General features: G+C 39.3%; 1 pseudogene across 1 annotated transcript; it reads left to right on the top strand.

Annotated features, from left to right (window-relative positions):
* Nucleotides 1-1095: 1095 nt before the first annotated feature.
* Nucleotides 1096-7455, top strand: LOC146362636 (gap junction beta-7 protein-like; annotated as a pseudogene). Its single transcript, XR_014799286.1, has 3 exons — nucleotides 1096-1306; nucleotides 4383-4856; nucleotides 5610-7455. The product of XR_014799286.1 is annotated as a gap junction beta-7 protein-like (transcript).
* Nucleotides 7456-9413: the final 1958 nt, after the last annotated feature.

Here is a 9413-nt window from a genome sequence, read left to right as displayed (position 1 = left end):
AAGCTTGTCTAATATTACTCTGGCACACCTTAACTGAACTTCATGATTGCCCTGCTGCAACTCATTTCCATTGTACCTTTCACTTTTTTCCAACATTGCAGGATAAAAACTAACCACTGTTATTATGTTAGTTTCATGCTGCACGTAAAAACAGAAGCATTACAGTGCAGGCTGTGTCTCCTGGCATGTGTAGCTTTGTTGCCTCATTTACTCCAGTTTGTTACCTCGGTGGCTTTGTGGGTGTGTCTGCAAATCCCTTGGAAACTAAAGCAAAACAAAAGAACTAGCCAACTAACAATTAAACACAACAGTGAATGAGAGAAATCTCTCTCTCCTGTGGAATGTGTGGGATTGTTTGCCATGAAGACATATGCATGATTTCCCACGGGGATTAACTGCCATGTGACAGTTCCTTTAGTTTCTGCAGTGTGAAAAGAATGAAAGGTGACTTGAAACTGTCACTCTGTGTGGTTTAATTATGATGTCAAGACGGGGGGAGGTTACTTTTTGTATACATTGGTACGTTTGTCCAGCAGCTTTGGTTTCCCCACTGCTTTTTAACTTCAAACTACTGTAACAGAGTTTCCTTTTGAGTGGGCGAAGAAAGTGCAGACTGGAATCCTCATTTGTTTTCTATTTACGCTGTACAATCATCACTGTGCACAGCGGTAGGGCAGTAAATGCAAGTAACTAAGTGGGATTTAAAGGTTAAATGCCTGAAAACAGAGACCGGGTCCTTGCCCTGTCTCGCAGATGAAACACTCTGTATTGTAATGTGCTGATTTGCATCCGTTCTGCATCACATCCATTTCTCTGACATTGTCTCTCTGTCACTATCCTTTTTTTTCTTCAAAATGCCCTGGGGCAGTTTTTTTTTCATGCCCAACTGTCACGATCTGGTTGTAGGGACTCAAGCGCAGAGCGGTTAGATGTCTCCAAAAAACAGTTTATTTACGGCTCCAGTGCACAATATATATACAGTGAAGGGAATCCAAAACTCCAGGGAATCACAAGGTAGCTCTCTCACACTCGCACACGTTCACACGGCAGGGAGGTCGCAGGTCCGGGGGGGGGAAGGTGTCAGTAGTACAATCATCCAGCGACGAGAGGATCTGTGTTCCAGCCTCAAATAGTGCTCCCGGTGATGACAGGTGATTGTTGTCAGGTGTGTGGGCCAAGGGCGGGAGCCCACAATGAGCTCCGCCCAGGCAGAGAGGGAGAGAACCGAAACAGCAAATGTAGCCTTGTGGGGCCGGCCGGGCAGGCACGGAGACCATGACACCAACATGCAAACTGAAACCATTAGGTGAGAGAATGTAACTTTTTTAAGCAATGCTCTGCCTATCCTCCTCTTGTTCCTTGTGTTTACCAGCAAGGCCACACATCAAAGCCGGCCCCCCTCAAAAGGTCCAGGTGTAACCAAGGCTACGTCTACACTAGCCCGGATAGATTTGAAAACGGCGTTTTCGTCTGAAAACGCTTCGTGACCACACTAGCGTTTTCAGTCGTTTTCACAGAGTTGTGCGTCCACATTGAAATGGCCGAAAACGCTTACGTTCATGTACTTCACATGCGTGAAACGCAAGAAGATTTGACCTGCCTCATTTCTGTCTGCCATTTATTTACTTTCCGGCAGAATGTTGAGGAAAAGCACAGAGTTTTTTAAATGGACTAACAATGCGGTGGAGTTGTTGCTGCAAGTAACACAAAGGTAGTTGCAAGTTGCAAAAGCGAGTGAGAGTTAAAGAATTTGAAGAAAAGCCATGTGGAGCATGTACAGACTGATATTAATCTTTAATAGGGCTGTCAAAATTCAGAGCAAACAAAACAACCGCTGTATAACGCACTCCACTATCTTAGTTTAACTGGTCACTTGACTGCATCATATGACTAACATGCGTCATTATTTTAGAAAGTCTACATTTTCACTGGTCACACTGCAACGTAAAAGCACTGTTTTCAAATGTATGCGTTTTCGAGAGCATTTTCGTTCAGCGAAAACGCCGTCTCAGTGTGGACGGTAGGCCAAAACAGAGAGAAAACGATGCATTTTCAAATGAAAACTTTAACAAAAAAAGATGATGTCAGAAAATTCCCTTTAAGAATCATCTTGATGGCAGCTGAACGTCTGAGTCTCAGAAGCACCGGCTGAGGCGCACTGTGAGGTTAATGTTGCTCATTGTATTGTCTGTTAGAAGGCGAGGTAAAGGGCAGGCAACTTCGGCAGCGATTGAATGTGTCTGGCCTTCAGTAGCCCATGTTGTGATTCTGAAGGCATTCGTTGAGTCAAGTCTTTTTATGCTGTGTAATTTAATAGTCAGGAATGCTGGATAAGAGAGAAAATAGCAACTGATTTGACAGCTCAATATGTCTATAGCCATGCTGAGGGAAAGTGTTTCTGAATTCAAATAGTCGGGATTAGACGTGACAGAACTGAAATGGAACAGTGGACAGCGAAGCTGTTATCCAACATGTTCCCTGTCAGGCTGTGTGCATTTACCAGAATGAGATGTAAATGTAAAAGAGAAGCTTTTGTTTCTCGTTGTTGAAACCCGTTTGTAGCACAGCAGAACTTCTTTATGTCTAAATCCTAAAAATCCTAAGATCAAAAAACCTTAGTCTGTACATGGGATTTCATATGATAACAAAGATGTTGTTTCAAAGAGTTGGCTTATAATGCTGTGGGTGTGGGTTTGGTTCTTTCCATAAACTGAAAGTTTTGATGGTGACTCACTCACTCACTCGTGGGATGAGACATAGATTAAAAAAGAAAAGCAAAAGAATAATGAGCAATAACCATGACATATTTGACATAACAGCTGACATATTTGCAGTCGCAATGGCTTAATTCGTGAGACTTCATATTTAACTCATCAGTAGTTAAGAATAGCTTACATGTTTGTAATTGTATGCATTTGTTTTGGGGAACATTACTAGAAAAAAAAACTGCAGTGGCTTCGTAGTTGCTGTTGTAGAAATACTCCAAGAAACGCACTCATACACAGTTTGGCACACACATGACAAACATCAGCCAGTAAATGTACAGGATCATCATAATGCTGTGAGTTGACAAGATAAAAAATTAAAATACTGAAATCTTTAAAAGCACACTCCATGTCGAGTTTTTTGTTTGCTATGACCTCTGAGCCATTATGTCAGCTTGAACTCACTGCTAAGCTTAATACATCTATTATATTCATCCCGAAAAATCTTTGAAATATGTATCTAACTAGATCTAACCAGATACACTGGATGGCATTGCATTGGCCTCCAGTAACACTGTGAGGAATCTTGTAGCGGTATTTGAGAAATCTTTCAATGTGCATATTAAATAATTCAGTTGGACTGCTTTCTTCCTTTTGCACAATATTTCCAAATTTAGAAATACTCTGTCTCAGAGTGAAACTGAAAGTTCATGCTGGACTACTGCAAATCGTTATTATCAGGATGTTCAAAGAATTCCATGAAGAGTCATCAGTTGATTCAAAATGCTACAACAAGAACACTGACAGGGACTAAATGATAGCATATTTCTCTAATTTCGGCTTCTATTCATTGGCTCCCTGTTAAATCCAGAATTAAATTTAAGAGCCTTCTCTTCACATACTAGGTCTTGAAAAATCAGGCCACGTCTTATCTTAAAGATATCATACTACCATATCACCTCAATAGAATAGAGAAGTTCACTCTCAGACTGCATGCTTACTTCTGGTTCCTTGGGTATTTAAAAGTAAAATGGGAAGTAGAGCCTTTAGCTATCAGGGCTCTTCTTCCCCTCTTCTATGGAACCAGCTCCAAAACTCACAGACACTGCTGAAGAACTTCCCATGATGCTCTGAATTTTACTTCTTCACTCATCTACTTCACTCACCATGTGTTTATACACCTCTCTGCATTTAATCATTAGTTATTATTAATAACTGGCTCCCTTCCACATTGAGCATTTTATTTCTGGAGGGTTTGTCATGTTAAATGCAAGTTTTTCCCTCCCCACTGTCGCCTAAGCAGTTGTTCAAATGGGTCATATGATTGTAGGCGTTTCCTCTGTATTATTGTTGGGTCTTTACCTTACTGTGCACTTGTTGTTATTTAGCACTAAATAAATAAAACAGAATTGTGTGTGTGTGTGTGTGTGTGTGTGTGTGTGTGTGTGTGTGTGTATCATGCATATGATCTCATTGTATATAACTAAACACTACAGTCTCAGTCAGTACTTGAAGTTAATATTTTCTTTGTATCTTTATTTAGGACATTAACTTAAATTAGAGGCTTTTATTATATTTAACTTTTTGGACCAGGACTTTACAAACCACTGACTGGCATCATACTGCTTCAAGTATTTCAAAGATTCTTCTAACATATTTTCTTGTTTCATTGCTCAGGTTTAGGTCAGGAACTTCATTCCACCTGATCTCTTCAGGAGATCAACCATACTCCTCAAATTTCTTTCCCCTTGTCCCCCTCCAAGGCAGCAGTCATGAACTGGAATTGGCTGGAGGACCTCATCAGTGGGGTCAACAATTACTCCACAGTGTTCGGTCGAGTCTGGCTCTCAATGGTCTTCATCTTTCGGGTGATGGTGTTTGTGGTGGCGGCTCAGCAAGTGTGGGGTGACGAGAGCAAAGATTTTGAATGCAACACTAAACAGCCAGGCTGCACCAACGTGTGCTATGACCACTTCTTCCCCATCTCCCACATCCGCCTGTGGGCCCTGCAGCTCACGCCCGTCACTGATGGTTGTTGCCCATGTCAAATATCGACAGATGAAGGACTTAAAGTACACCACAACCCATGAGGGTAAACGCATGTATGCCCGCCCTGGGAAGAAACGTGGAGGGCTGTGGTGGACATACCTGGTAAGAACGAAGGGTGCTAAAGTTTAATTCCACTGTTATTGTGTATGCCACACATAGAAGGAGATTTGCAATTATAATGTATAAGCAAAAAGCGCCACCAAACTGATGTGAAGTTGTGTGACTTTGCAGGAGTGGTCTACGATAATGCAAATTTTGGTATCTATCAATATCAAGTATTGCAAAGACATTCAGATATTTTTCACAGTGTATGTCTGATGTATCTTTTTTATTTCTAAATATATATATACTGAACTTAGAGGATAGAAACAAAGTACAGATCATATCACCCTAGTATCGATCTGATACTGAAAGAAACTCTATTTTAAGTGGTTCTATGCTTTCAAAGCTTCCTTTAAACAACCATATAATATGTCCCTACAGTGGAATGTGGGACTATTATGTCTGTAACATGGTGTCTTTTTTCTTGTCTTTAATTTCACTTTCATTTGCTGTTTAGAAACATCTCTACCAAGTGTTCACTTTTGTTTTGACTGATTTTGATAAATATCAGGAATTTTCATTTTATAGTTTATAGAAGGTTGAAGAATCCTCATTTACGTTCCAATTTTTTCATAGGGTCACTTAGTTTTTTATTTTTTTAAACTAATTAATCGTCATAACAAGAGCTTAGACAAATGGGATAAGTTACAGCAATTATTGAACATTTAAAATTAATTCTGTCAAACACAGTCATTAGCAATGGAGAAATCCATGAGATTTTTCCTACTTTAACACTCATTTGTCTTCTTATAGGTGAGCCTGATCTTAAAGGCAAGCTTTGATGCTGGTTTCCTGTACATCCTTTACCACATCTACGAAGGGTTCGACTTACCACGTTTGTCCAAGTGTTCCCTGGATCCTTGCCCGAACACGGTGGACTGTTACATATCCCGCCCCACAGAGAAGAAGATCTTCACTCTGTTCATGGTGGTGTCCTCTGCTGTCTGTATCTTGATGTGTCTCGTTTACTTCATCTGCAAGAAAGTCAAGAAACGAATCAAGAGGAAAATAGATGCAGACAGGCAGGCGTCCGCAGAGACTCACGAGCTGAAGCCACTGTCAACAGCTTTTCCAAGGCACAAGTCTAGATCATCTTTGAGAGTGGATCCAACAGTGTCTAACCAGAACCTAAGTAACATCAAGACAGAGGAGACACCAACTATGAAATAAGAATCATCTTGCTCGGGCTACTCTGAAAAACTAATTGAATAACTCTAGGTGCTACTGGAAGCAAATGCATCCTTCCGACGGCTTGCAGAACTGTTACTCAACGGCAAAGAAATACCCAGTGATTTGTAAATAAAACTTTGTTAAACGATATTCTTCATGGAAATCGACAGCAAAATTGCAGATGAAAAGGAAGCTATTTTTGAGTAATGATGCTTTATATATGTATGATGTGTGTGTCTGTATTCATGTTTTTATGTAACCTGCGCATCACTGGCCAATAGTAAATTGTGACAAGCTGTTAGATAAGGTCCTTCTAATGGATTAAACTTTAAAAGGTTGAAGGTCCTAAACTCATGTAGATACAGAACAGATGGTGAACAACTTTACCTGAAAATACAGACTGACAAAGCAGAGCACCTTCCTGAACACAGTGATTGTTTTTTCAAGCATTTTACAATTATCAAATGGTTACTGCCTGTCAGTTAGGAAAAGTACATGCTGTAAGTAAACCCTTTATTCACCATAGCATTACACACTGAGTCACTCACAAGTACTTTACAGTAGAGATACCCATATGATCCCGCCATACTTGTTCTGGCGTCATCCGTTTTTTCACGCTACCGTCCAATCAGAAGCAGAGGACATTTTGTTAGATAGGACAATGCACCAATGGTGAGCGGAAACCGGACGCCGTCATTTCTGCCCTTACGAACGCTGTCAAAAAGTAACGGCTTTCAACTACGGACAAGTATTGAATTCCCGCATTTTATATTTTGTTTTTGTCTTCATAATAACATACTAATGTTGTTTATTGAGTTTGTTATCTCCTTTATTGGCTAATATGACAGAACTAACAGCACCACAACTATTTTCGGTTATTCATTTGTCTGCTGTGGTTAGCTAAGTGTTACACTGTAAACTGTTGCTATTCTTTAGCAACATTTCGGTTGGAAATAGCGGGTTAGTCAGTGTTTATTATTTTAATGTGGTCTTGTGGCTCAGGAATCAGAGGTGGAACCAAGTCATTGTTTTGCAAGTCTCAAGTAAGTCTCAAGTCTTTATCCTCAAGTCACAAGTCAAGTCTCAAGTAATGTCAGGCAAGTCAGAGTCGAGTCTCAAGTCACAAGTCCGAAACTTTGAATTTCAAGTCCTTTAGAGTCTTAAAAAAAAAAACGAAAAAAGAATGTTGCAGTTATATGCTAAATGTAAATATTAGACCATGTAATTTTAAAATCTGTGTTTTTCTCAACACATGACGAAATAGTGAACTTAGAAAATATACACAAATTGTGAAATTGCACCTCTATAAAATGCAGCTCAATTAAACTTAGCTCCAAGAATAATTTTCACCGACAGTTCTGAGATAAGCTGCATGTTATTCTTGGATGCGCTTGTAGGGCCGGCTTTAAAATCGCATGACAAAAATATCATACACATTTAAAAAAAAAACTGTATCACCAACGGAGCCTGGACAAGATTTGCTAGTTAGATGAAGTCAGCTATCTCATTGTAGCAAAAGAGAAGCACCACCTACCGTTCTTTATGCAACTTCAACTGTCGGAGAAAGTTGGAAGTTGTTCCATCTCTGTCTGTGATTCTCTTCTTGCATGGTTTGCATATTGCATTTCGTTTTTTTGTTGACTACTTCATAGTTTATGTACCTGAAAAAAATAACTCCTTGCAGCATTTTTGAGCATTTTTTTTTTTTATCTGGTTAATTTGATTGGCAGTGCTACAGCTCACGCACACATAGTACGGACTGTGGTTTGAATAAATGAATCAATGAATTGAATTAATGGTGCACACTTTCTATATAATATGTATGTTAAATTTTATATTTGGGGTGAAATATCAATTCTTTTCAAGTAAACCGGTTCAAGTCCAATTCAAGTCCCAGGTCATTGGTGTAAAAGTCCAAGTCAAGTCACAGTCTTAGAACATTTTTTCAAGTCAAGTCTAAAGTCATAAAATTAATGACTCGAGTCTGACTCGAGTCCAAGTCATGTGACTCGAGTCCACACCTCTGTCAGGAATACGTAAATAGTATAGTTCACCTCATTTGAAGTGATAGCAGTCATAGTGAGTTTCATCTGAAAGTAGAGGCAACTCATCACTGTTGCTAAAACACATAATTACAGCGTAAGTAAATTTTAACCTTAATTACCTACCATATAAAAGAAGTTGAGCTGTTTTATGTCAATAAACGAGGCAACACATTGTGTTGATCAACACATTGGAATACAATCTGGCTTATTTTGCTTGAATTGTGGCATTGTGAAGCTGCTGTACGTCCAGTTTTTACTTAATTCATGAATCTTTTTTCTTGTATTAATTGATTACATCATCAAAAGGCTGGAATAAGCCATTAAACAGGCGGGTGAGGCAGAGAGTGTGTGTGGGGGGGGGGAATCCCACATGATTGTGGACTCTTTCTTTTGGGGAGACCAAAGGTGAAAAAACAGCTGTGTATTGTCTTTTGCTCTGTGAAAGGTATTTAAACCCAGGGCTGTGCCAGGCTTGGGAGAGACTCTGCTGGTCATTTGCCCTGTGATGGCTGTTCTCACCAAGCTTGGTTTTGTTCTGTTCTTTATTATAGGATGGTGGCTACCGCTCGCCATTTAGGATTTATTAAATTAAAACTTCCACAAGAGCTGGCAAAATCTTAATTTGCATACTAGAATTAAGTTTAATTAAGATTGATTAACAAATTTCACACAATTTGTGTCTGGGCCAACACCTAAAGACCACACTCTAGACCTTGTCTTGGGTTATGAACTGAATGTATCAGTGACTGAAACTTGTGTTTTATCTATTTTAGACCATTTAGGAATTGTATTTGATATTTTAATTCCTAAATCTCCAGCAAAACTGGGAAATTTGGGCACATTACCCCATTACTGAAATCTCTTCACTGGTTGCCTTGTGAAGTTCGAGCAGGTTATAAAGTCCTGTTGCTCATCTACAAGGCTTTAAATGGTTTGGCACCTTTGTATCTCTCTGACCTTTGGCACCTCTGTTCCATCCCAAGCTCTCTGATCTCAGGATACTGGCCTTCTAAAAGTTCCTAAAGCCAGAAAATAGACTATTGGGGAGCATGCTTTTTCTTTTCGTGCCCCATTTTGTGGAACAACCTCACTCAAGATATTAGGTAGGCAGTATGCTCTGTGAAGGTTTTTAAAGTCAAATTAAAGACCCACTTGTTTACTCTACCTTATGTGTCTTAATTCTATGCCTATCAGTTTTTAAATGTTATCAGTTTTTAAGTTGTATTGTTTTTTCTGCACTACTTTTATTTATGTATTTGTCTTTTTATCTTCAAATAACTGTTCAGCACTTTGTTTGAAAGTGTTTTATAAATAAAGTTGTCATTATTATTACTATTATTAA

The sequence above is a fragment of the Perissodus microlepis genome, chromosome 22, assembly GCF_051167445.1.
Source record: "Perissodus microlepis isolate ML-2025 ecotype Zambia chromosome 22, ASM5116744v1, whole genome shotgun sequence".
In the NCBI taxonomy this organism is placed as follows: Eukaryota; Metazoa; Chordata; class Actinopteri; order Cichliformes; family Cichlidae; genus Perissodus; species Perissodus microlepis.
Note: the sequence above shows the minus strand (reverse complement) of the source record. Positions and strands in the feature narration are given on the sequence as shown.